The following is a 27,835-nucleotide window of genomic DNA, read 5'->3' as shown; positions in this document are numbered from 1 at the left end:
GTCCCAGATCTTTGTATCAGTAGAAGTGATTTCTTCTGAGGACCATAGGGAAAGGTCTATTCCTGATCTTTCTCCTTGGATTGTTGATTGCTGCCTTCTTCCCATGTCTTTTTTTTTTTTTTTAATGTATTTATTTGGCTGCACTGAGTCTTGGTTGCAGCATATGAACTCTTAGTTGTGGCATGTGGGACCTAGTTCCCTGACTGGGGATTTAACCTGGGCCCCCCGCACTGGGGGCATGAAGACTCAGCCACTGGACCACCAGGGAGGTCCCTCTCCCCTTGTCTTTATGGCTGTCGCTTTGTGTAAGCATACACATTGGGTATCTCTCTGTGTGTCCACAATTTCTGTTCCTACTGCAGAAGTACACAGGCCATATTGGATTAGAGCCCATGTGTGCTTCATTGCCCAATTGTGTCCAACACTTTGTGACCCCACGGGCTCCTCTATCCATGGGCTCCTCTATCTGTGGGATTCTCCAGGCAAGAATACTGGAGTGCGTTATTTCCTTCTCCAGGAGGTCTTCCTGGCCTAGGGATCGAACACCAGTCTCTTGTGTGTCTCCTGAATTGCAGGCAGATTCTTTACCTCTGAGTCACTTGGGAAACCCATTAGAGCCCATTCCTTATTTTAATTAAATAGCCTCTGTAAAGACTCAGTCTCCTAATAGTCACATTCTGAGGTACTGGGAGTTAGGACTGCAACATGAAGTCGGGGGATTGGACACAATTCAGCCCTTTAACCACCAGTTTCTCTCATCTCTTTGTTTATAAGCCTTGGTGTAAAACATGATGTCTCTTGATATTGTCTCATTGTTTACATGCTTATTTCTGCCTTCACTTCTTTTACCTTGCAACATAAAGTCATGTTCCTGTAAGCCTTTGTATTTAATCTTTGCAAGAATCCCTGACTCCTTTATGAAAGCAGTGAAACCTGTACAGTTACTCTATCCAAAATGTATTTTTTCACATATGAACTTTGACCTGTAATTCAGAGAATTTTAAGATGCTCCCAGATACGTGCATGGACCCTTCAGTGTTGGATTCTCACCCAAATACTCCTAACCCTGTAATCTAGGTTCTGTTAGCTGACGGGCACAGATGTCATTTATGTGTATCTCCCAGATTTCCTTCTGAATCACATGCAAGTAAAGAACAGTACCTGAACCCAAGATGCATGAGTGGCTTGTGCATGAAGTGATAACTACAGACAGAAAAGAAATCCATCACTCATTTGATTGGTTCTCCTTCAAATCTAGTTCATAGGATATAGTGGGAGATGGTTCTACATAAACTTTAAAGAGGTCTTGGCTTTTTACCCGTTGCATTTAAAGGGTTATATGCTACAGTGTGAGACAAATCATGATTCACTACAACAGCAGCATTGCAGTCAGTCACATAAATTACTGGTGAAACACTAAATCTGTCACTTTGTGTGTCTGACCATTTAACAATTGGAATAGTGTTAGAAGAGAGAGCTGCCTGGAAACGAAAGAAGCAAATATAGTGGCAGGTGCAATTAGCAAGATCAATGGTTGGTGTTCAGGGTTCATTGTTTGGTCATTTCGGTTGACCCAAGTGAAAGCAATTGCTATCCAAAAGACTTCGCTAGCTGTAATTTGCTGTATGAGAATGCAGAAAAGTTAGTTGTCCAACTTTTTATAGTATCTTTGGAGTGTGTTATTTCTTAGCTTACTATGTTCCTAGGCAGTGAGCAAAAGATGAAGCCTGTTCTTTTTTTTTTTTTAATTGGAGTGTAATTGCTTTACAGTGTTAGTTCCTGCTGTACAGCAAAGTGGATCAACCATATGTATACATATATACAAGCTTGTTCTTTTCATTCATTCTTTTAATCTTCCAGAACTTTTGCTCACTTAGTATAATTTTTAAGTTTTAGCTCTTCACTGACTTCTTTAATAAAAATCTGTGTTTGAATCCTTCATAACGGAACTTTGAGCCTCAGTTTATCACACCTTTCTTTTTCTGTGGACTATCATATTTTGCACAGTCAAATGGTAACCCCAGCATGACTACTTGAACAGCAGCCAGTACCACTTTGAATAATGTTGAATTTTCTGTGTTAATCGGATTTTTGTAACTTTTCCTTTGATCATCTTAAATTGATCAGTTTTTATAAAAGAATAAGGTTGAAAATGTGTCAGTGAGATAATGATATGAATAGCTACCTTTTATGAGTGCTTATCTCTCCTAAATAAGATATTTAATCCTAAATAAGGTATTTAAAGCCACTTTAAAATCCATTGAGTAAGAACCCGTAAATAAACTGTGGTAGATTATGAGAAATGCTTACAGCACAGTAGGCAGTTGAATTCACAGTGTAAGTCTAATTACAGAGGATTTTTACATAGCTACACAGAAATGAGTTAATCAAAAGTTATTGACGAATGCCTTTGGAATTCTAGGTAATTTTTATTTTTCTGTCTTTATTTTGTCTTTAATTTTTCAAAATTTCTACAGTGCATTTGTGTTAGCTTTATAAATTGTAACATGTTAGTTTTTACTGAATAACATAATGATAAACTACCCTAAAACCTGGTGGAGTAAAACAGAGCCATTTTATTTGCTCAAAAAATAGTCTTTTTTGGCCATGCCCTGAGGCATGCAGGATCTAGTTCCCCATCCAGGAATAGAACTTGCACCCCTGCGGTGGAAGTATGGAGCCTTAACCACTGGACCTCCAGGGAAGTCCTGATGTGTTCACTTTTCTGTTGGTCAGAACTCTGTTAACTGACACTTTTAACTCTGCTCTCTTAGGTTTCTGGGATCACCTGGGGCTTGGTTGATGGCTGGTGATCTGGGCTGGTCTCTCTCACCTGCCTGGGGCTGGCAGGCTGGCAGTCAAAGCTCTGCAGTGCCTGGATACACAAGCACTTTGCAAGTTTCTTCTTGGTTCACACTTGCTAATGACCCATTGGCCAAAGCAAGCCCCATGACTAAGCCCAGAGACAGTCTGCAAAGGATCAAAGGGCCTGGTTACAGGGAGGGGGATTATTAGAGCCATTTTTGCAGACACTCTTAGACATGAACAGTGAAATAAATGCCATTTAAAAAGTTAGAAGAAACTGCATGCCTAACCTCTGACTTTATAGCCTGGGAGAAGTCATAGTCTGTTTGTTTTAATCACTTTAATGGTCTCCTTATCTTTTCATTCTTTTGTGACAGTGATGTCCAGAGCAGATAACAGTTAATTTTCCTCTGGTTTTCTGGTTTTCATCACCCCACCACATCCCGCCTCCACCCCCATCCCCAGTCTGAGTTACCAGGAGCTTGGCCTTATCCATTCATTTTTCGTCCTCTTTGAAACCACGCACAGAAGACAGCAGGAGAAGGGGAACATCATGGAGATTAATATTGGATTGGCCAAAAAGTTCATTTATAAGATGTTATGAAAAAGCCCAAGGAACTTTTTGGCCAACCCAATACAAGTTTCACAGAAGAATACCCATTTTACAGGTCTAATACGGAAGTATAAATATTTGTTTTTGTACTATCACTAATAATGTTTTATAGTTTCTTTAAAAATACACTTAATTTGCAGACTTTCTGTGCCAGGGTCAAAACATGTTATGTTGTACTTTGTAACAGGAGGTAACAACTTAGACATTTTAAGGGCTTCCCTTGTGGCTCAGATGGTAAAGAATCTGCCTGCAATTCTGCAGGCAGATCTGGGTTGGGTGGAGAAGATCCCCTGAAGAAAGGAATACTCCAGTATTCTTGCCTGGAGAATTCCATTGACAGAGGAGTCTGGCAGGCTACAGTCCATGGGGTCACAAACAGCTAGATACAACTGAGCAACTAAAACTTTCACTTCACTTTAGACATTTTATGAACAGTACATTGAGGCCTTGAAAAGTTTACTAAGTGGAAGAAGGTGATACTGTCTCCAGCTCAAAGGGCCAGTGTATTTCATTCAGCACCAGCATTTCTTTGCATAGCGTGTTCATTTCCTGTTAGTGCTGTAGCAGATTGCCGCAAACTCGCTGCCTTCACGCAACAATTTATTCTCATGCTATCTGGAAGTCAGATGTCTGAAGTCATTTCCACTGAGTTAAAATAAAGGGGAAGGCAGAGTTGGTTCCTGAAGGAGGTTTTGTGGGAGAATCCAGTTTCCTTGCCTTTTTTCAGTTTCTAGTGCTTGTCTGTGGTCCTCCATCTCCCAAAATGCTTCCATCCATCTCTGCTTCCCTCATCTCTGCCTTCTGTCCCGCTGCTGCTCCTCCATCCTTCACAGAAGGACCTATGTAATGACATCAGGCCCACCCAGACACTCCCCCCACCTCAGGATCCCGAACTTAATCACATCTGTAAAGTCCTCTTTAACAGATACAAGCTGACATTCACAAGTTCCGGGATTGAGACATGGAATATATTTGGGAGCCATTACTCATCCTATCACGCATAGGACCGGACACATGAGCTTCATAATGCAGTAACATTCGTGAAAGTCATTTCTTTCACCTCTCATCCCCCAGAGTCGTGCCAGCTGGTTGGTCTGCGTGGTCCCTCTTGACTTCAGGATCCTAATTCTATTGGGCTTTGGGTCTGCATTTGATGAAGGGTGTAGGTGTGTGTATGATTTCATTTTCATTATTCATTTCGGGGAGACATGAAGTTCGTATTGCTCTCCTCCCTCATTCTATATATTGATATTATGATTAATAGTTTTTGACACAAAACTATTTTGAAATAGGAGTCTTTGGTGACGTACTTTGACGGCAGTCATGGCATGCTTTTAGCTGCTGTAACCGGAGTAAGTTATGGGCACAACTAGTTCAGTTTAATATTTCATACCTGAGTAATCAACCCAAGATGGCGTGTCCAGAAATACCACTAAAATGTCAGCCACAAAATCTCTTTAAAATAATCCCATTCAGAGGACTCGAATCTTCCTTTACTTGCAGTTATGAAATACCAACTTTTGTAAAGACACGGAGTCCTGAGTTCGTTCTTTTTCCGAGATGCCAGATGGATGTTGAATTAAGTCCAGTTTTCAGCTCCTCTTCAGATAATTTTTTAAGTCTGTGTGGTGTTCTGGATCCTTATCAGTATATCAAGTGTGTTTTTCCTCCTCCAGTTCCCCATGGCGCCCCACAGCCTGGCATCAGTGTGGTTGCCTTGGTACCTGTTTCTGAAGGATGTCTGCAGTGAAATTTGGTTGTTTAAATAGCACAACTTGTCATCCAAAAGTAGAAGTCATTAGCACGACGCCGTTTGGCTAGTGGTGTCTTGAATACTGTTTTAACTTCTTTCTTATTTTTATCACTTTACTGTTAATGTTTACTCGTTTCATCACTGGAAATTTTAGGGCCTCGCGCACAGTATGGATCTGGAATGAAAAAGGCAGAAAGTTCTTCTTGAGAGTCTCCTGAAGCTGGTGCTTAAGACAGTGGCCTGAGTTAGGCACTCTGTGTATTTTGCTGTTTTTTTTTTTAAACTAATTTTATTGGCATATAGTTGCTTTACATTTGTGTTAGTTTCTGCTGTACAGCAAAGTGAGTCAGCTACGCGTATGCATATATCCCCTCTTTTTTGGATTTCCTTCCCATTTTGGTCACCACAGAGCCCTGAGTAGAGCTGCCTGAGCTATGTAGTAAGTTCTCATTAACTTTGTGTATTTTGAAAGAGGAGAACTTTGAAATCTCAGCTCCACAATGACCCTGCCTGATCAGTAATACTTAATCTGTTTGTAGCTGTGATCCACCATTGAACAGCCTTCTGCTGTATCTTAGGAAAATGAGCTCCCAGATTCTTACTGGATTCTGTTTGAATTTTAATTGGTCTTCGTTGTGATCGTGAATTTGCCAGAAACACTTATTTATCTCAGAAGAGGGAGAGTTTGTTTTTGTTTAATATGGAAATTGAATTGGGTGCTCTGGGAAGGTTTGTATCATTTGTCTCCGTTCCAGTTATCCACTCCATGTAATTGTTACAAAAGATGCAGCCAGGTGGAACATCTTGACTCTGCCCACCCAGGTGAATCGACTCTGAAGGCGGTGGCCTCTGTCCCTGCAGGTGAGAGGGTGGCAACCTGCTCCTTCACTGGTGGGCATCTTGGCAGAAATCACCAACTGGCAGCTTGTGCTGGAAGGGATGTGCATTAATTAGTTGCTTGAAACTCTACCCTCATTAACTCCAGGCACGTTGTTAGAGAAAATGATCTGTAGTTCAGAGTGTTGGTTTTGATAATAGGAAAACAAGTTTAATCATCAGAGTATGTCATCCTGTTTATAAAAAGTCACATCACGTGTAGTTTCTTCCCTCTCAGGGGATCCTGTTTTTGTTTGTTTTGTCCATAAGACAGCTAATCTTCCCTGAACCTTGAGGCTCACTTCACCCAATGAGTACAGATCATAGAGAACAAGGTCTATGCTTTAGGTACCTTAAATTTTGCTACTTTTTTTTTCTTGATGTGATAGGGAGTGTGGTGGACAAAAGGAAGGGGCTCCATTTTTTGGCCCCAACTAATTCACTTTGGAAAAAAAAATACTGTGTTGCTTTTATACAGTAATTTATGTTCTTTATGTTCATTATCTTAAGAAACTAAAAATTCAGAAACCTCAAAACATTCACTCAAAATTTCACTAACTTGAAATAACAGTTACTGAGTTTTAATGACTATAATTCGAGATATGATTCTGATATAGACAAAAGTGTGGGTCAGGAGATAGAAAGGCAACCATATTGATAAGTAAAGAACATAGTATTTTTTTAATATTAAATTGTATTTGAACCTGAGAAAGGAAAATCAAAGAAATTACAGAAGTTTAAGGTAATAATTCCTAAAAATCTCCCTATGTAAAAATTAAAATTATGGGCAACATTGAGGCATTTATAGATAGCTTTACATATGTTTTATATATGAATATATATAACTATATTTTTATTTTTTTGTTGACTCTACCATGGGCTTGTGGGATCTTAGTTCACTAGTCAGGGATTGAACACAGGGCCACATCAATGAAAACCCAGAATCCTAACCACTTGGCCACCAGGAAACTCCTGGTGTATTTAAAACCGTATTTTTTCAAAATAGGTTGATGGCTTTTTGGTTTTTGCTTAATTTTTCCTGGATTTCATTGTCAAGTAGTTCTTCTTCTAAGAGGCTTTTTTCAGATTCTGAGTTCTTTCCTACTTGAGAATGTCTGCCTTTTCTTGTTTAATAGTTTGGGTATAAAAATCGTGAATAACCTTTTCTTTTCTAGAACTTTGTAGAACTTGTCTGTTGACATTGAACGTTACTAGAGAGACATCAGAGGCCAGCCTGGTCTTCCACTTATTTGGTGACTTCTTTTTCTACTAGGATGCCTATCAGATTACTTATTTTCTCTCTCCCTCCCCAGTGTATTTATCAAAGCATAACACACAAAGATAAAAGTTCATACAACATAGGCCTCTGGCTCAGTGAATTATCATCCTGCAGAAACTCACAGGTCAGGGAATAGAAGACCACCAGAGTCTCCGAGTCGCCCCACCCCTACCCTCCCCGCAGCCCCAGACCTCCTTCCAGTCAACCCTTAAGCTTTCCTTTCTGCCTGGAAGGTAAGCGGTGTATTCACTGCTAGTGTTATCACTTAGTTTTGCTGGGTTTGAATTTTGTATAAATGGAGTTATTCAGTATGTATTCTCATTTCTTTCCCTTGACATTACTTGAAATTGATCCATATTGTTGCATATAGCTATATTTCATTCATTTTTATTCCTCCTGTTTTGTGAATTATCTAGCTTCAGCCCATTTCTCATTTGAGTTATGTATTTGCTGAGACAAAACCCCTCTGCCTTTTCACACCCTCCGCCTCGGGGCCAGTGGTGGAATTAGAGACCTGCTGGGTGCTGATGTGGCCCCCATGCGTCCTCTCCCTCTCCTCACATCCCTGCTCATGTAGTAAAGATGCTTACCCTTCAGCCCCTCGTTGGTTTGCGGTGACATCGAGTTTCTCTTGGCATATTCACTGGTTTCCTTTGCTCCCAGCAAACACTCATGCTTAGATATGAGCACTTCAACATAGGCTCACTTGGGACTTTTAGGATGGTTAGAAACACCTGTATCACGTTGGAATTCTGAGAAGCTATGTGTCAACTACCCATGTTCCTCCTCTTTTGCTACTAAATTTCCCTGAAACCAGCTGCTGTTCATCAGAGTTCATGATATGAGATTGTGATATTTCACTTGTTTCATGTAAGAAATTGTTCTTTCCCTTCTCCCAGTGGGTTTTTTAAAATTAATTTTTATTGGAGTATAGTTGCTTTACAATATTGGGTTAGTTTCTGCAGTACAGCAAAGTGAATCAGCTATATGTATACATGTATCCCCTCTCTTTTGGATTTTCTTCCCATTTAGGTCACCACAGAGCATTGAGCAGCGTTCCCTGAGCTACACAGTAGGTTCTCATTAGTCATGTATTTTAAATATCCCAGTGGATTTTAAGGAAGGGGAACACACAGAAATGCTTCGACTCTATCCTGCTTAGCTGAGTGTCTCAACAGTGACCTTATGAGTAAGCACTTTTAAAATCTAAGGTTGACGGGAGATGTTTGCTGCAACGGGAGTACAGTGGGCTGACTTTCAGCTTCCTTTTGGTGCCATTCTGCCCCATCCGCCCCCGCCTCCAGCACCAGGTCTGCACCTGAGTGTCCGTCTTGTTGCAGGTTGGTCTCTCCTGTGTCCTGCTTTAGCCCTGATAACCACCACCCTCGCTTCTTTGAAGCTGGTAATCTCAGAAGAGTGCTTTAATCAGCGGGGTCCATGGTGGTATGAGGCTAGCTTAATGTTCTCTTATAGGTTTTTAATACCAGGGAATGGAGAATTATTGGATGCTGCCTTCAGGCAGGAACTTAATGTTATCGTTGATCATCAAAAAGCATCTGAAACCCGCCATCAGAACCCCCGCTTCTCTGCATCCCTGAGCTTGAGGAAGGTGCCCTTTGTTCTGTGATGTCTGGTTTGGTGCCAACATGACACCTGAAGACTGAGCCCTAAGGAAGAAAAGATCCTTCCTTAAAGAGTATACACAGGGACTTCCGTGCTCAGACTTCAGGTTTTCAGTGCAGGGGGCCCAGGTCCCATCCCTGGTCAGGACACTAGATTATGCGTGCTGCATCCAGGAGTTCACAGGCTACAGCTAAGACCCAATGCGGCCAAATAAATGAATTTTTTAAAAACTGTAAAAAATAATTAAAAAATATTATCTTCCTAAATTATCCTCTAATATTCCTAGTGTTCTCATAAAAAGTTTACACAGTTTGAAGATTTAAAGTAACACCAGCATTTTTGACAAACTATTTTATCTAAAGGATGAAAGAATACTGGGTATTATATAATTAAAGAGAAACTTTTCTCTTTGATTATCTCCTTCTCTTTCTGATCTATCAATATGGTACCTGTAGTTGAAATGCAAAGAATGATAGAGTCAGATTGCCATGCACTTTACTCCCCTAACTCAGATTATGTCAACTACTATAGTAAATTATATATATATATAAGTATACAGTACTTTGAGTTATGTGTAAGTCATGTACTCTTGCTTGAGACCTTAATTTCCTCTAACTTCTGTTGTCTATAATTTTGTCTATTTGGCTCTTCTGTAAACGTTTGAAAGTGAAAGTGTTAGTCACTCTGCTGCTGCTGAGTCACTTCAGTCGTGTCCGACTCTGTGCGACCCCATAGGCGGCAGCCCAGCAGGCTGCCCGTCTCTGGGATTCTCCAGGCAAGAACACTGGGGTGGGTTGCCATTTCCTTCTCCAATGCATGAAAGTGAAAAGTGAGTTAGTCACTCAGTCGTGTCCAACTCTGTGACTCTTTGTGGCTTCCTCTGTCCGTGGAATTCTCCAGGCAGAAATACTGGAGTGTGTAGCCATTCTCCAGGGGAATCTTCCCAACCCAGGGATCGAACCCAGGTCTCCTGCAGGCAGATTCTTTACCATCTGAACCACCAGGGGATTTATGATTAATCAGAAACAGATATGTAGGGCAAACTTTGTGTTGCTCCAATTACTCAGCTGTTAAGAAAGTGAAGATAGTGGCTGCTTTGGGCTGAATTGGGTCCTAACTAAAAACTCATCTTTTAAAGCCCTAAACCCGGTACCTTAGAGCATGACTTTGGTTAGAGATAGGGCCTTAGAGATAATATAGTTAGAGATATCCCTGATACCTCAGTTGGTAAAGAATCTGCCTGCAATGCAGGAGACCTCGGTTCGATTCCTGGGTGGGAAGATCCGCTGTAGAAGGGATAGGCTACCCACTCCAGTGTTTTGGGGCTTCCTTTGTGGCTCAACCGGTAAAGAATCCATCTGCAGTGCGGGAGATGTGGGTTTGATCCCTGGGTTGGGAAGATTCCCTGGAGAGGGAAAGGCTACCCACTCCAGTATTCTGGCCTGGAGAATTCCATGAACTGTGTAGTCCATGAGATCGCAAAGAGTTGGACACCACTGAATGACTTTCACTTCACTTCTCTTCAGGGCCTTTAAAGAGGTGATTAAGTTAAAACAAGGCCCTTAGGGAGGGTCCTAATCTAATTTGACTGATGTCCTTATCAGAAGAGCAAGTTTAGATACAGAGGGTTGTGCTCCCAGGAGGAAAGGCCGTGTGAGGACATAGCGAGAAGCCACAGTCTTCGAGCTGAGGAGAGGAGCCTCAGGATAAACCACATCTGCTGACACCTGGGTCTCAGGCTTCCAGCTTCTAGAACTGGGAGAATACTGATTTCTGTTAAGCTGCCCAGTCTGTGATGTAGGATTATGGCAGCCCTGGCAGACTAATGCAGTAGCAAGTGAAATGACTCCCAGAAGCCAGTTTGCTATGTGCAGCTTGTGTGCATATAGGAAATTTTGTATGATAAACTGTATGTTTTATATAATTATCATGGGTATGTGCTCTTTTAGGCATAACCAGCCAGTGGCCCTGATGCCAGTGCACACCAGAGTACATTTATCATCATTACTGTCCTTTTTCTTTAAAAGGGAAGAATGAAGAATGAGGAGGAATTGAGAGGAAAGAAATGAGCAAACAAACAGGTCCTTTCTTACTGTTGCCCATGGCATGTAGGAAGGAGCAGAGCTTGGTTTGAATCTCAGTGCTACCATTGTCTGGCTCTGTGGCCTTCAGGAAAGAGTGGCATGTTCTCTGAACCTCAGTTTCCTTAAGTGTTGGGCACCTTCTCAGTTTACGTGTTCCTTTATGAGCACACGCATAAGAGCATCTAGTCTGTGGTCCATACGTGCAAAACCAGCATTTCCCAGTTAGTAGTTTATTACTTAAGCTGAACGTTTTTCTTTTTTAAAAATTTTTATTTATTTGGCTTCATCAGGTGGTGTGTCACGTGGGATCTTTTGTTATAGCATACAGACTCTCTAGTTGTGGCATGCAGGCTTAGCTGCTCAGTGGCTTGCGGGATCTTAGTTCCCCAACCAGGGGTGGAACCCATGTCCCCTGGATTGCAAGATGGATTCTTAACCACTGGAGCACCAGGGAAGTTCCCAATCTTTTCCCTTTTATTTTTCTGAGAGGGTGAAATTGAATTGTGCTTTCTGAAGATAGCCACCAACAGGCTTCCAGGTTGACTGCCTTTGGGTGCTGGCTCCAGTGCTTTCAGTCTTTGCTCTCTGCCCCTCCCAAGCATCAGTTCACATCTCTAATGTGTGTCATTACTGCCCTACCTGGGGGCGGGGGTGGGTGGGTTATCAGTATCGGTGGTCGGGGCTGGGTGAGATGTAGATCAACAAGTGTGCAGTTGCTTTTAAAGCCCTTTCCCTTTTGGTCATAGGATAGACACCTAAGAAGGATATGGAGCCTTATCCTGTTTGAGAAGGACACCCCTACCCTGAATAAGACACCCAAGAAAGCAAAATGAGTAAGACAAAATTCCCATCCTGTGTAATGGGGGTTACTGAAATGGAAACAGTTTGGCCAAAGAGATAATTATAAACTGTAATAAGCACTGCAGAACAAGCAAACAGGTGCTGTGACAGTGAAAAATCATAGGGATCAACTTTTCAGTGGAGGAATCCAGGCAGGCTTCTCTGAAGAGGTGATACTGAACACATTACATTTTACCAGGAAGCACAGGGGAGAAGGCGTTCACGTAGGTGCAGAAGCAAGAACAGAGTATGTTTGGATCGTTGCAAGTAAGTCACACATTGTTTGATGGAAAGTACTTCTAGATGTCCTGTGAGTGATTTGTGTGATACTGTTTTTAAAGTCCAGTTGTTTAAAATTTTAAGGCCATACTTCTGAGCACTGTGCAAGCCTAGTGTATTTATGCAGCTGCTGCTGCTAAGTCGCTTCAGTTGTGTCCGACTCTGTGCGACCCCATAGACGGCAGCCCAGCAGGCTGCCCCGTCCCTGGGATTCTCCAGAAAAGAACACTGGAGTGGGTTGCCATTTCCTCCTCCAATGCATGAAAGTGAAAAGTGAAAGTGAAGTCGCTCAGTTGTGTCGGACTCGTAGAGACCCCATGGACTGTAGCCTACCAGGCTCCTCTGTCCATGGGGTTTTCCAGGCAAGAGTACTGGGGTGGGGTGCCATCATCGCCTTCTCCGGTATTTATGCTAGACATCACCATTTACTGTTTCACGTTTACATCGTCAGCTAGGGGGACCTGGCTGTTGATTAAGCAGTAAGTCACCATTTGTTCTTATATGCTGATGTCAAATTATGGCCAAACAAAACCTTTTTCCTTTTTGAACAACTCTTTAAGTCTCCAGATCGTGAAGATAAGTGAAAGGATAAGTGTGGGGACTTCCCTGGTTGTCCAATGGTTAAGGCTTTGCCTTCCAGTGCAGGAAGTGTGGGTTCAAACCCTAGTTGGGGAGCTGAGATCCCACATGCCTCATGGGCAAGAAGCCAAAACATACAACAGAAGCAATAATGTAACAAATTCAATAAAGACTCTAAAAATGGTCCACATCAATAACAACAAAAAAAATCTTTAAAAAAATTAGTAATGTATGAAAAGGCACATATAAATTTGTTTACTCCATAAGGATGTCGTTAATCTTTAAAACAACTTTTGCATTTGAAAATATATTAATTCTATTTCTCCTTTTTCTCACAATTTTTTTATGATGATAATGATGAGGAATATCAGGATACTCTGTAATTTGACAGCAAGCTGGGATCTTGGGATTAACAACACTTTGTAAACCAGTAGCAATGAGAGAAGTTGTTTAGAAGTGCCAATGCCTGGATTAGCTCATTTGAGCTCTATTTTCTTGTAAACAAGTTGAGTCACTGTAACAGCTTCACATGTTAAAAAACGATTTTGTATTTGTGGATTGTTTTTTTCCCTTGAGTTAGAGTATTATAGTACGTTCGTTCCTTTTTTATTGTTTAACTGTGACAGTATTTCATATTTTTAACCCAAGACAGTTGGCTTTCCAAAAATACTGGAAACCAATTCATGATGTCATCATGCTCACCCAAATCCCAAATTGTGGCAAAACTCCGTTTTCTCTCTGTTATTTATAGTTAATGCTTTTTCACACGTGAAATGTACCAAGTCTGGTAAATTGTCTAAGATCCTTAGGAGGCTGGTACTTTTATCTCTTGAGTTATACAGTTATTTTGCTTTGATTTTTCTTAAACTTTAATGTTAAAGTTTTAAATTACATTAGTTTATGTCTGTGGCCTGGGCTTGACTCTGGATTAGCACCAGACTAGAAAGTACTCTTGTTGATAGTAGTTTGGGATACTTACTTGCCTTTTATCACTTATACTGAAAAAAAGTAGTTATAAAAGTTAGAAGCAGCAAAACTAATAAAACATTATAAAGCAACTGTACCCCAATTAAAAAAAAAGAATAACACTAAAAACAAAGTAGAATCATCAGGTTTTTTTCTACTTTATATTCTACTATGTCTTTTCCACTATAATATGTAGTTTTTGCTTTTATCGTGTTTCTGAAGTCCTCAAGTAGGTGAATGTGTGTATATGTGCATGCATGTGTATGTATGTATTTGCACACACGGAAATACTGCTTTTGCATAGTTGTGGGTTTTTTTTTTTTTTTTTTCCCCATTGCATCTTTCTTCTGAGTTACAGTTGCTACACTTATGGGAAAATAAGTTTCATCAAAACAGATTAAAATGGATTGTTAATGTATAACCTGAAACACACTTGCCTTTTCTTTAACATGAATAATTTTGAATTCACTGGAAATTAAGTTACAGTTGTTGCAGTTTTATTCATGTAGATTTAGCATTTGTGTCAGTCATAGTTCTTAATTATCTTAGTACCTATTTTATGTGGCATAATATCTGCACTCTTACCATCTACAGCCTCTGCAGAGAGTGTAACACATGGCACCAAAGTAATAAAAATATAAGCTCCGGAGTGAGAAGCAAAGCTGAAACAAGCCATTTTTACATATAACTTAAGTTTAGGTTCTGTGTAGTAGGCTGATCCCTTACTTAACCTTTAATAAAATTGGATTCAAGGGTATTTATATATAAATAAAAAATAAAGTTAATTTCATTTCATACTTCCATAGGAGCAAATGCCTAGGCATGTATTTCAGTGACATTTAAACTTCAGCATCAGTCCTATTGGCTGAAAAATCGCTCTGCTTTTTAAACAACTGTTTTTTAAGTTTAAATTAAAACTCTTAAATTGTTGCCATTTGGGAAGGTGATTAAGATGGTAATTATTAAGATTAGGTGATCATATTTGTACTGATTGAATCAGGGTGTATTTGACCTTTTATCTCCTGTGAACTAAAGTCATTTCCACTTCTTACGTAATTTGGAAATGAAAATTTGGTACACATCTAGATGTGTTTAAGACTCCATCTCCATCAACCCCTCATACCCTGCAAACTTCCATTAATGTGTGTCCAGTTGTATGTGGAGAACATAGAATTGGATTGTGGTCGGATTCTTTTTTAACATTTGTTACTTAATTATTTAATATTTATTCCTGTGCAGCATGTGGGATCTAGTTCCCTGACTAGGGATCAAACCGGGCCCCCTGCATTGGGAGCACAGAGTCTTAGCCACTGGATCACCAGAGTGTGGTCAGATTCTTTATGTCAGTTAGTGAGCATATCTGTACATATGGAGTCTCCCAAGTGCAGTTACAGATGTTGGGTGAAAAGGGAGGAGCCTCAGATCTGGGGGCCACCTGGATCCAGTGTTGTCATTTGGTGCAGATATTATGGTGTTCAGGAAGTGGTGAGAGATCGGAGAGACGGGGTATAATCTCCTTGCCTCCCACCCCCTTCCTTCCCTAGAGGGCAGCCTTTTGAAACTGTTGGAGACACATGAGACCCTCAGAAGTACTTTGACTCAGCCCTGACGATTATAAAATGAGTCATGGCTATTTCTTTGTAGTAGTATAGATATTTCCTTTTAAATGATAAAGATCCAAAGAGACCAAAAATCCAACTGCCACTTTTGAGAAGCCTGGAGCAAAAGCAGGGTACTATGCATGCCCCCTGCACTCAAAACCACCTGAGGTGGGCAAAACACCTAAGTCACGCCTCTAGCCCTGGACACACCCTTACCCTCAGCTCATGTAAGGAACAAGCTTGCCGCACCCCTTGGGGAGCCAACAAGCAAGGGAATCTGTTGATTGTTCTCACTGTCCCCAGTTGCAGCAGGGGCCCCAAGAAAGCCTTGCCAGGAAAAAAAAAAAGGGGCGATTGAAATATACCAGTATCCACTCCCTGGCCCTGGTACACACCACCTGTGATCTGCCCCGGTCGCCTTGTCTGGGATTCCTCACCCAGATTCAAACCTGTTCATCCTTTTTCTCTGATAAGAGTTTCCCAGGATAATTTCAGTTCTCTGAAGCATGTAGTGATTTTCCTCAACAATTCTGACTTAATCAAATGTTATTATTTTTAAAACAGTGATTTGTTCAGTGTGTAATTACACAAGATTTTATTCTTTTTAAAAAAGACAAATACCATATGATATTACTTACATGTGGAATCTTAAAAATGGTACAGATGAACCTATTTACAAAATAGAGTCACTGATGTAGAAAACAAACTTATGGTTACCAAGGGAGAAGAGGGGAGGAATAAATTGGGAGAGTGGGGTTGACATATACACAGTCCTAAATATAAAATAGATAACTAATAAGGACCTACTTTATAGCACAGAGAAGTCTACTCCATGCTCTGTAATGACTTGTACAGGAAAAGAATCTAAAACACAGTAGGTACACATATACGTATAACTCGTTCACTTTGCTGCACACCTGAAACTAACACGACATTGTAAAACAGTTATACTCCTTTATAAATTAATTAAAAAAATACATGATCAATTTAAGCAAAAAAAAAAAAAAAAACCCAAAACCCTTGGCCTTGTTTCTGACTCTTAAATAGGGAAGTGCATGCTCTATATTAACAGGGTCTGTTGAAAATATTGACTGTCATATTAATGAAAGCGTATCAGCCAAACACATTCCTCTGCCCAGGTATCTTAATTTAGACACAAAATTCCTAGAGGTAACAGTGATGATTCTAGATTGTGGTTCTGATGATAGGATTCTGGACCCTGTGAGAGAGGTAAAGGATGTTTTTCTGTTTCTGTCCCTCGGTGTTCTTTAAACCATGTCATAATGTTGACTTTTCCACCAACACCTCAGTACATTTTTGCAGAAAGAGGAAAATGTTTTAAGTGTCCTGTACTGGGAACACCAATGGCTTTTAAAGAGTCAGATAACCTGGCCTTTGAATCCCACCGTGAATATGGGGCTCAGCCTCCCTGAATGTTAGTTGTCTCTTCTTCTTTAAATGAGATAATAGTGATACTTTCCTGGCACAGTTGTTGTTACCTCTTGAAAGAATGTGGAGCTCCTGAAGCAGCACCTGGTGCATAATATGTGGTCCGCAGTTAATTGCTATTATAATTATGATGCAGATGATACTAATGTTAGCATTCACAACTTTATGGAAGCTTTTGTGTTTTTTTTAACATCTTAATAGAACTGGTGGTAGTATCTGAAAATTCAGATTTTTTTTTTTTTTAGTACTCTAAATAGATTTAATATTTGGGGGCTGCTTTATTTAAGCTTTTAAAAACATTTGATTGCTTACTTTTTTTTATTATTATAAATAAACGGAAACTTTTTCTAAGTATGGTCCCTAGAGCAGACATCATCATCCCCTAAAGTGAAAGTGTTAGTTGCTCATTCCTGTCCAATTCTTTGGGTCCCTATGGAATGTAGCCCGCCAGGCTCCTCTGTCCATGGCATTCTCCAGGCAAGAATACTGAAGTTGGGTTGTCATTCCCTCCTCCAGGAGATCTTCCCAATCCAGGGATTGAACCTGAGTCCTCTGCATTGCAGGCAGATTCTTTACAGTTTGAGCTACCGGGGAAGCCTAAGGACTTGTTAGAAATGTAAGCTCTGGGTTTTATCCAGGTGCGCCTAAGTCAAAAACCCTGGAGGTTTTCCAGAGGCCTCCAGGAAATGTTGATGCCCATTCAAGTCTGAAAATCACTGCTTTAGAATAACTGGGAAGCACAGTAAAGGGTGATTCTCCCCTTCAGAAATAACCACTATTAAGAAGAAAGAAGTCTTTTCTCTTGTTGTGTATGCACGTGTGAATGTTCTTCTAGTCTTTTTCCTACACATATGTATATAAACTTTTTTGAAACATAGGATCATCTGATGTGGGTTTTATAGCCTACATTTCAACCTTCAGTGTTGTGTCATGACCATTATCCCATGTAATTACATTTTATTTGAAATCATTTTTAACCGTATGATGACATACTCTGCCATCCTAAGAGTGTCTCGTAATATATTAACCAACCCTTGAGTTATTTGAGTTGTTTGCAGATGTTCTGTAGGAGCACTAGCAGCATAAATGAAAATTTGTATTCATAAATCACTGTGAATATCCATGTATCCTTAGCATAATTTTTTCTTTTTTTTCTAACTGAGATAAAATAGACATACAGCACTGTGTAAAATATACAACATACTGATTTGACTTACATATTTTATAAATGATTACCACGTTATGTTTAGTTAACATCCATCCTTTGATACGAATGCAAATGCTTTTTTGAATGTTGAGAATTCCTTTAAAAAAATTTAGTTGAGTTTTACACTGGGAAGGAATCTTAGAACTTATCAGTCCCGATATCATTCTTCACAGATGAGGAAACCAGATATATGAGTAGTTAATGAGAGACGTAAGAGTTGAACCCAAATGTGCTGACTTTTTAAATATTTTTTATTAATTTTGATTGGAATGTAGTTGCTTTACCACATTGTGTTGGTTTCTGCTGTACAGCAAAGCGAATCGCTGTATGATACATACATTACCTCTCTTTTGGATTTCCTTCCCACTTGTCACCACAGTACTGAGTTCCCTGTGCTGTACAGGAGGTTGCCATTAATTTATCTGTTTCATACATAGCAGTGTATATGTGTCAATCCCAGTCTCCCAATTTATCCCACTTCCCTTCCATCCTTGGTGTCCATAAATTTGTTCTCCATACCTCTGTGTCTGTTTCTGTTTGGTAGATAAGTTCATCTGTACCATTATTCTAGATTCCACATATGTGCTGACTTCTTTTGCAGTCAGGTCTTTCCTCCACTCACATCATGTTGCTCTTCATCAAATAAGATAGTTGGTTTCAGTTTCAGAATTCTTACACATCTGTACTTGGAATAGATGACCGAAGGGTGTGATACCTTTATTGATCTTATAAGAAGTTGTGAGTGCTGGAACTTATTTCTTGAACATCCATTTATCTAGTTTATGTTGTTGATATTCAGGGATGTCTCCTTGGGATCTCTGGGGTAACTGGGGCTTTCTCATTGGTGCTTACATTTCCAACTTCCCAGGCAGTCAGAACATTGTTCTTGAACTGAGGGACTTCAGTGAAAGGACAGTGAGGCCTGGGAGGATGCTGAATGACCTAATGTGCTCTGGGACCCGACCCTCGTGGGGTGCTGCAGACTGCCACCCTTCAGTCTTCTAGGGAATGAAATCAGCATTCCTATATTTCTTATTGGCCCTGCTTTTTGTTTTTATTTTCGCTTATTTTTATTTTATTTACAGCTGTGCTGGGCCGTCTTTGCTGCATGGGCTTTTCTCTAGTTGCAGCAAGCAGGGGCTGTTCTCTAGTTTTGGTGCACAGACTTCTCATTGTGGCGGCTTCTCTTGTTGCAGAGCACAGGCTCTAGGGTACAGACACTTTAGTAGTTGCGGCTCCCAGGCTCAGTATTTGTGATGTGCGGGGTTAGTTGGCTTCATGGCACGTGGGATCTTCCTGGATCAAGGATTGAACCCATGTCTCCTGCATTGGCACGCAGTTCTTTAGCACTGAGCCACCAGGGAAGCCCCATGGCCCTACTGTTGATCACAGACCTTTGAGAAGTTTATGAACTTGGGGGCCTTTTCCTTGAAAGGGTACTACCAGGCAAATGTATGTTTATTTTGCATTCTATTTCAGGAGGTATAATGCAGGAGACCCCAGTTCAATTCCTGGGTCGGGAAGATCTGCTGGAGAAGGGATAGGCTACCCACTCCAGTATTCTTGGGCTTCCTTGTGGCTCAGCTGGTAAAGAATCCGCCTGCAATGTGGGAGACCTGGGTTCAATCCCTGGGTTGGAAAGATCCCCCGGAGATGGGAAAGGTTACCCACTCCAGTATTCCGGCCTAGAGAGTTCCATGGACTGTATAGTCCATGGGGTTGCAAAGAGTCAGACACAACTGGGCGACTTTAACTTTCAGGAGATGAATTCCCTGAGTGAATCTCTGTTTTAGGCAAATTGTTTTCCAGTATACATTTTTCTCTCCTTTGCAGATTTCGCTTAGCATAATAATGAAGAGTATTTTATATTGATGTAGTGCTTTTCAGGGTAGAGAATGACTTTGTACACCTTTGGGCTCCTGTCCACAATCCTGTCAATTGGTACCATTAACCCCACTTGGCAGATGAGGAAACTGAAGCTCAGAAAACACAGGGATTTACCCAAGGTCATTTGGTCAGAAAGCCAGTGAATGGTGTGTGGCTTCCAGAGCCACACCCACTGGGCTTTAGAATATACTTCCTGCGGACTTCCCTGGTGGTCCAGTGGCTAGGATCCAGTGTTCCCAATGCCAGGGCCCAAGTTCAATCCCTGCACAGGGAACTCTAGATCCTACATGATGCAACGTAAGACCTAGCACAGCTAAATATATAAATAAGTATTTTTTTAAAAAAAGAATATGCTTCTTGATGTTATATAAACAATAAAAGGGACATCTGTTAAGCAAAAGTAAGGTTTTTTTCCTCCCACCTTTAGAAGAATAATGGGGAAATCCTACACAAAGGCCAGGTTTACCACATGAGTTATTCATTGGACCTCCATGGACAGGGACTTGCTGAATAAAGCAGCGATGGTGGTGAGCCCTCAGGATGACCATGGCTCTGTTGATGGGGAATTGTATTTACCAGCGACTGAGAGACCCTTTTCTAGTCCATCTTAACCTGGAACACAGATGTCACATGGCCAAGAAGGGCACTGGGGAAAACTGTAAAGTGATATTTTTCTTCATTCTTTGAAAGGGCTTCTGGACTCCTCTGCACAATACATGCGTAAGTCAGAGGCCGCTGTAGTTGAAGCCATTTGGCAGGGTGTTGAGCTTTTTACAAAATCTCTTTCATTTAAATTGTATGCTTCCCTTGACTAGATCGGAAGAGTCACAGTTTTAGTATGTTTCACAAAGCAGCAGTGCATCATATATATTAAGAGAGCTAAATGCCTGTTTTAAAAATGTGTTCCCAGAAGGCTAAGCAGACAATTGCCAGAATGACAGTGTGGCCTCGAATTCCCCACAGAATAAATTTGAGAGCTGTCATGAGACATTCCAGCCTACTTGGACTGCATCGATGATGCCCAGAAAAAGCAGCAGCCTCAGACCCTGCTTCTCAATCCAGTTAGGGCTTAGCAGACCATCAGGCTGTTCCTGCAGTGGGATGATGCCATTTTAAATCAAAGGCACTGCCTTTGTACCAATTAGCATCCGTCTTATATTTTGAATTACTTCTGATGATATCCTTTTCATTCACCTTATTCTTATTTAATTGTAAAAATAATTCATACTTGTAATCACATGGAGTTCTTGACTAAGGAAATAAATAATTTACCTTTTATTCTGTGAGTTCAAATCCCTTCCCCATCTTCATTTCCCCTCTTTGAGAAAACCCATATTAACAATTTGATATGTGTCCTTCTCTCTTTTTCACTTAAACATTTCCTCATATACCTAATATGAGATTTCTTTCTTCTATACCTTTTTTTTCAAAAATGAAATCATAACAAACTTAGTATACCCCAAATTTTTAAAAATTAGGGTGTAGATCTCTTCCTAAATCAAAACATACAAGTCTTTGTCATTTGTTCTAATAACCTGATAACACTTCATTGAGTAGCCATGTTATTCTGCTTCTCACCTATTGAACATTCTGGTTGTTTCCAGTGTTTTATTATAGCAAACATTTATTATTCCAATGTGAGCATGATTTTATAAGCCTTATGCTCGTTTTCCATTCAGTAAAGTTTGTTGCTGAAGAAGTGAAAAAGATAGAAGCTTTCCATCTCCAGCTGTCATCATGCACTTCTGTAATTAGAAGCCTCTTACATAGTAATAAGCTTAGGGATTTACATGTAGAATATCTGTTTATATTTGGAGCAGCCCTGAATGTCGCTTTTATTTTGTGCTGGAGTTGCTTGTGGTTAGCTCCTGTGTGTGGATTCACTGCAGAGCAGAGGTGATCTCTCAGCTGTCATAATGTCCCATCTAGACCCCTTCAGCAGCGAATCAGTTTCCTGAGTTTGGGCAAATCCAGTATACTGATGATAGAGTACCCCATCAGCCACGGTTTGCTAGTTTTACCTTGTTAGACGATGGCCTTAGAGTTTCATGAGCAAGGGAGCCTGGCTGTTAGGATGCACTCATTTAAAAAGTGTTCCGCAGATTTTGGAATTAGGGAGGGAGGGAATGATGCTTCAATGACATGAAAAATTTGCCCAGGTTGCCTTGATTGCTTAATATGCAATAAATGATGTTCCTGGCCACATGTTTCAGGATTTGGAGTATTCAGGAAGAATTCTTATCAGTAGGATTATGAAGACAACCCATTTCTATACATGCAAACAAGTCTGCTTATCAGTGGGGCCACAAGGCCCGTTCCATCCGATCACATGTATCACTAGCCAGGGGAATGCTTGTTTTCCATGCTTTCTTTAGCCTTTACAAAATACAGTCGCATGGCAGAGCTGCTGTACTCGAGGCTCTGGAATGAAGTACATGTGGTGCCTTTGCAGGTAATAAAATGGAAAATCCAATTTGCAATTTCAGAAGCAGCCTGTGAGTGACAGATGATCTTAAGGGCAGTGCCGGTCAGAGGGTCACCGCTCATCACGGTGCGGGCTGGCTCCCCACATGGCCCGGGCCTCCCCACCGGAGAGCGAGCAGAGGGAATGTGTGTCTGGGAGGCAGCCAGCGTGTCCGCGGGTGCACCCCTTTCTAGCTTATTAGATCCTCTTTGTCACAGTGCTTAATCCTGCTGCCTGATCCTTGTTAGAACAGCACCAGAGCGCTGCTCAGGCTTCTAATAAAGGAGATGGGCAAGGACTCCTAACTGGAGCCAGCCAAGCATGCGGCAAGTTAGGGCTCCCGCAGCCTGACTGACAGGACGCTGAGATGCTCCCTGCATGTTATTACTGCAGAGGGAACCCGCCTCAGACAGCTGATGGATGAGCTTGGCTGAGGTCGGAGGAACTTGTTGCCGGGCCCCCAGGAGCCAGGTGTCAGCTTTTCACATGGGATGATGGCCGAGCTTTCTTCTAATTATCTTAACCCTCTTCTGAAATTGCTGCATTCATTCAGAGGGAGGTGAGAAAGCGAGAGACACCAAGCCAGCTGGGAGGATCGCAGCTGCACCGAAGCAGGTACTGCATCCTTCACCAGTGACATTAACTCAGAAAATAAAACAGGCATGTCCCCTTCCACTGAGTCTGCTTACAGCTCCTAGAGTCGGTGCTGGCGCAGGCTCTGGCTCGTGCGGTTTCCATCTCTGTCATCTGTAATAGTTGCCTGCTTTAAGGTGCGCTGTGGACCTGAAGCATGGGTTTCGTGCTTCTTTGTTAAGAAAAAAGCATAGCATCCACCACAAAGCTACTGTGTGGTCTTCTCACACCTCCCCCCAACACACACACCCCATGTCAGTGAACATGAATCATGCTTTTCTGCTAGGCTTCCCAGTTCCAGTATTCCATGAAGCACCCGTGAATCTGAAGTTTGGTATTAAATCTGAGTGAGGATTGTTTGACACTAAGGTAAATAAATGGGAGTGGGGGAGGGTAACTCCATCCCTCTACCATCCCCCTCCTCCAGCTAGAGTGCACAGATGAGTTTGAAGTGATAGAAATAAAAATGCTCACAAGCAGCCTCTGGTCCGTTCTTTGTACTCCAACTTTCATCAGCATAAGATTCCTCTTCCCCGAATCAACCACGTCCAGCTTGCATCCCGCAGGTCATGCGTGCTCCAGTTAGCAGGCGTCATTAGCATCATCCTCTGCCTCTTGTGTCTCCATTGATAGTGCTTAAACAGAGACATAGCTAGGGACTGACAGCTCTCTGGAGGGTTCGAGGTCTCAGACAAGAGGGTCCAGGGTACAGAGCTGACCTCCTTTCTTGACGTTATTCCCCCAGGTCTGTTTTCCATATATGGCAACCAGGGAGCATCGAAGTTAAGTACATTATTTTTAGAGGATTACCATTAAAAAGACTACAGGCTTAGTCAGAGGCTGTTACTAAGTGAACATGAGACGAGGTACATTGGAAAGCAGGTTTGTAGGTTGCTGGTAGGAGAGTACAGGCTGTTCTTTCCTGTACCTGTATGTTGATTTCAAGGATGATCCATTAAAACCGGTTCATAACATACCTGTAGTTTTGGATTAGTGGGCATGTCTGCCAATGAGGGTTCGTGTCCTTCCCCAATCAGTAGAAACTGACTAGAGGCCAAATTCAGGCAAGGCTTTATCGGGGCTCCTGTTGCAGCAGGGAGGAGTGAGAACAGGTGATAGATTCCCTTGCTCACTCCCCAAGGGTGAGGGAGCTGGTTCCTTATATGGGGTGAAGACAGGAGTGTGTCCAAGGATCGGGCTGGAGGGGTGGCTTAGGTGGTTTGCCCACCACTTAGGTGGTATTGAGGGCAGGGTAGGGAGCACAGTACCCTGCTTTTGCAGTTGCCAACACCTAGTTTTTGCTCCAGGCTCTTTAGAAGTGGCGAAAGGGCTTTTTTGGTCTTTTTGTATCTTTTGTCCATGTTTGCCCCAGCTGTGCTTGCGCACACTTACTTTTAGTCCCATATAGTTTCTTTGTATTTCATTCCTCGAGGAGAGATGTCTAGGTGGAGGCCTTGCAGCAAGTGGCCCCAGAAGCCAGTCTGTCTCAGGCAAACCCTGCACCTGGGTGGGAGGGAGCTGGTGATGCAGGCTGGGAAAGAAGAGAGTAGTCTTCCTCTCCTGCTCTCCTGGGCAAATTTTTGGAAAAACAGGCCTGTCTGTGGGGTCCTTCTGAAACTTTCCCTGGTCCACATTGCTCTCACACTGACCCAGAGCCTTGAAAATACAGCAAGCCAAGAAATCCTCTGTGCTCCAGACACAGCTACTTCTCCTCTTTTGACCCTCCTCCTTCCCCAGAGTTTTGTGTTTTGTTTTTTTTTAAGTCATTTTCCTGTGATACCCATCTGAACCAGAGGTTAAATAGGAAAGCAGTCCAGTTAAGTTAGTTCATGGTAATGTGTGTGAATGACAGAGTCCAGGAAGCTTGTTCATCAGATACACTCTACCCATGGGAAAGTTAGACTGGATTTTTTGTTAGACTAACCATTTTGGGGGGATGAGGAAGAAAGATATTTAGAGCAGAAACACCTCTATCAGGGAAATCTCCTTTGCTTAGGAATTAGTTCACATCTTTATGTAATTTATGCTTTTCATGGCTTTCTTTTTTTTTCTTTTTTTTGGTTACCCATTTTAGAAGATGTATTTTTTCCAAAGGTCTCATTGATTATTTCTTTTCACAGTTGATTCCCTGATAATGTAAGTGGGCAGGGCTCGGAGGCAGGAGGAGGATATTGAGTAAGTGTAGGCTATCAATTAGGTGAATGTTTTAAGAAAGAGGCTTTTACCTCTAGTAACCCCCCAACTTTTTAGTGAATTTCTGCCCTGTTGTTACTATCACCTGGTCACTCGGCCCTTCCCTCAGTGACCGTGCTGTCTAAGGATGTGCTGTCTATACTGCACAACATAATATACCGTGCATTTAAAACACGACATGTCAGGAACTTGCCTGGTGGGCCAGCGATTAGGACTCTGAGCTTCCTTTGCAGGGGGGCACGTGTTCAGTCCCTGGTCAGGGAACTAAGGTCCCACATGCCGAGTGGCACAGCCGAAAAATAGTTTAAAAACTTAAACATGACACTTCAGAAATACAGACTTGTTTGTAAATTTAAGACTTTCCCCAGAAACTTCTGTTCTATTCATTTTTAGGAAGTGTGGAAATTGGAGAAAAAGAAGTAATGAGACAATGATATGAACAGGAGGACATAGGGTATAGCAAATGAGGAAATGAGCATTATAGCAGAATTTAAACAAGCAATCAGTTCGATTCTTGGGAAGCTGAAAAACTTGTCTCGTGTCCAAGTAAAGATAAAAGCAAAATATATGAACAGCAGTCCACTGCCAGCCGTGTTACACCTTTGTAGGGTACTTGGCTAAACCCAGTATGTGCAACATTTGCATTTCCACTTATCCCAAGCAGTTTTCTGACTCATGGTGCAGAGAATAAAGCCCGTTAATTTCCCAAGTGATTTAATATCTGACTAATGATGTTTAACCATTAAGATGAGGAAATTGACAATATTGATAATCTTGGAGAGAAATGTATCTGCTTATTTTTGTACTTAACCAGCAGATTTTAAATAGCTTTGGAAATATCATGATGGATTACTCTCTTACTATTTCATAATATCGGTTTTCTTTAAAAGCATTTTATGAAATAGGGATCACTTTTCCATTGGTCTCTTTTTCCTCTGTTATTCCGAATAGCTTCACGTTCATTCAGGCACCCCTCTGAGATAACTGTAGTTTGCATTTCAGACCATCACAATAAAGCAAATACCACAATAAAGCAGATTACTCAAGTTTGTTGGTTTCCCACTGCATATAAAAATTTTATTTATACTATACTGTAGTCTGTTAATTGTGCAATAGCGCCACGTCTAAAAATGTACATGTGCTGTGTCTGTGCTTAGTTGCTCAGTTGTGTCTGATTCTTTGTGACCCCATGGACTGTAGCCTGCCAGGCTCCTCTGTCCATGGGATTCTCCAGGCAGGAATACTGGAGTGGGTTGCCATGCCCTCCTCCAGGGGTTCTTCCCAACCCAGGGATCAAACCCAGGTCTTCCGCATTGTAGGCGGATTCTTTACTGTGTGAGCCACCAGGGAAGGCCAAGAATACTGGAGTGGGTAGCCTATCTCTTCTCCAGGGGATCTGCCTGACCCAGGAATAGAACTGGGGTCTGTCTATATTGCAGGTGGATCCTTTACCAGCTGATCTACCCGGGAAGCCCCAAAATGTACATACCTAGTTAAAAATGTCTTACTGACGGGCTTCCCTGGTGGTTCATTGTTCAAGAATCCACCTGCCATTGCCGGGTCCATCCCTGGTCTGGGAAGATCCCACATGCCACAGCTCAACCCATTCGCCACAACTGCTGAGCCCGAGCTCTAGCGCCCCCGACCCACAGGTACTGAAACCCATGAGCTCTGGAGCCTGTGCTTGGCAACGAGAGAAGCCACTGCAATCAGAAGCTTGCACACCTCATCTAGAGAGTAGACCCCACTCACTGCTGCTAGAGAAAGCCCATGCGCAGCAACCAAGACCCAGTGCAGCCAAAAATAAATAAATATTAAAAATTTTCTTACTGATAAAAACTGCTGACCATCATCTGAGCCTTCAGTGACATGTAGTAGTCACATCAAAAATCACTGATCACAGATCACCATAACATAAATAATAACGTTAAAAAGCCTTAAAATATGAGGAGAATTACTGAAATGTGACCCAGAGATACAAAAGTAAGCAAGTGATGTTGGAAGAATGGCACCGACAGACTTGCTGGATGTGAGGTGGCCACAACCTTTACTTTATAAAAAATGTAATTAGTATGTGCAGAGCACAATAAAGTGAAGTGTTGATACAACAAGGTCTGTCAATATAACAAAAAGAAGGCAGATTCAGAGTATCATCGTTTCTTCTGTTTTAAGAAGAAATACTGCATCACTGTCCTAGTAAACGTTATCTTCTCATTTCTGAAGTTCAGATTAGCTGGGAAATGCTGTGCTTTGTGCAGTGCTTGCATCCTTAGAATATGTTTCCCATATCCTGAAGTTATTTGTTATGACAAAATTGGCAGTTGGAGTCTCGGAACAGGACAGAAATGGTACTTGGATTGTGTCCTGTAAAGAATAATTGCTAGGTGTCTGTGTTCAAAAACCTTAGAACTGTAGACCAGGGGTCTGAAAATGGACTTCTTCCGTAGGACTTTGAGGGCAAGGATGTTGGTGAGCCAGCTGACTGCCATTTAAACCACATGCAGCTCTACTGTGTAACATCTCTGTCTGTCTCTCTCATAGGCAGGCATGTTCTTTGAAGCTCTTTCTCACACTTCCCTTTTCCATTTTCAAATATGCCAAACAGAAAAACATACATAATCAACTGATTCAGCAACACGTGGTACCCAGATGCTGGCTACCTTCATTAGCTCATGTTTGGTTGATCTAGGTTGACATGTAACCT

The 27,835-nt window shown here is 41.5% G+C and overlaps 1 protein-coding gene across 2 annotated transcripts in view; it reads left to right on the top strand.

Moving 5' to 3' along the window:
* RSU1 (Ras suppressor protein 1) overlaps positions 1-27,835 on the top strand; it is a 201,530-nt gene that overhangs the window by 74,466 nt on the left and 99,229 nt on the right. The gene's annotated exons all lie outside the window — the stretch shown is intronic.

Source organism: Bison bison, unplaced genomic scaffold, assembly GCF_000754665.1.
Source record: "Bison bison bison isolate TAMUID 2011002044 unplaced genomic scaffold, Bison_UMD1.0 scf7180017864461, whole genome shotgun sequence".
NCBI lineage: Eukaryota > Metazoa > Chordata > Mammalia > Artiodactyla > Bovidae > Bison > Bison bison.
Note: the sequence above shows the minus strand (reverse complement) of the source record. Positions and strands in the feature narration are given on the sequence as shown.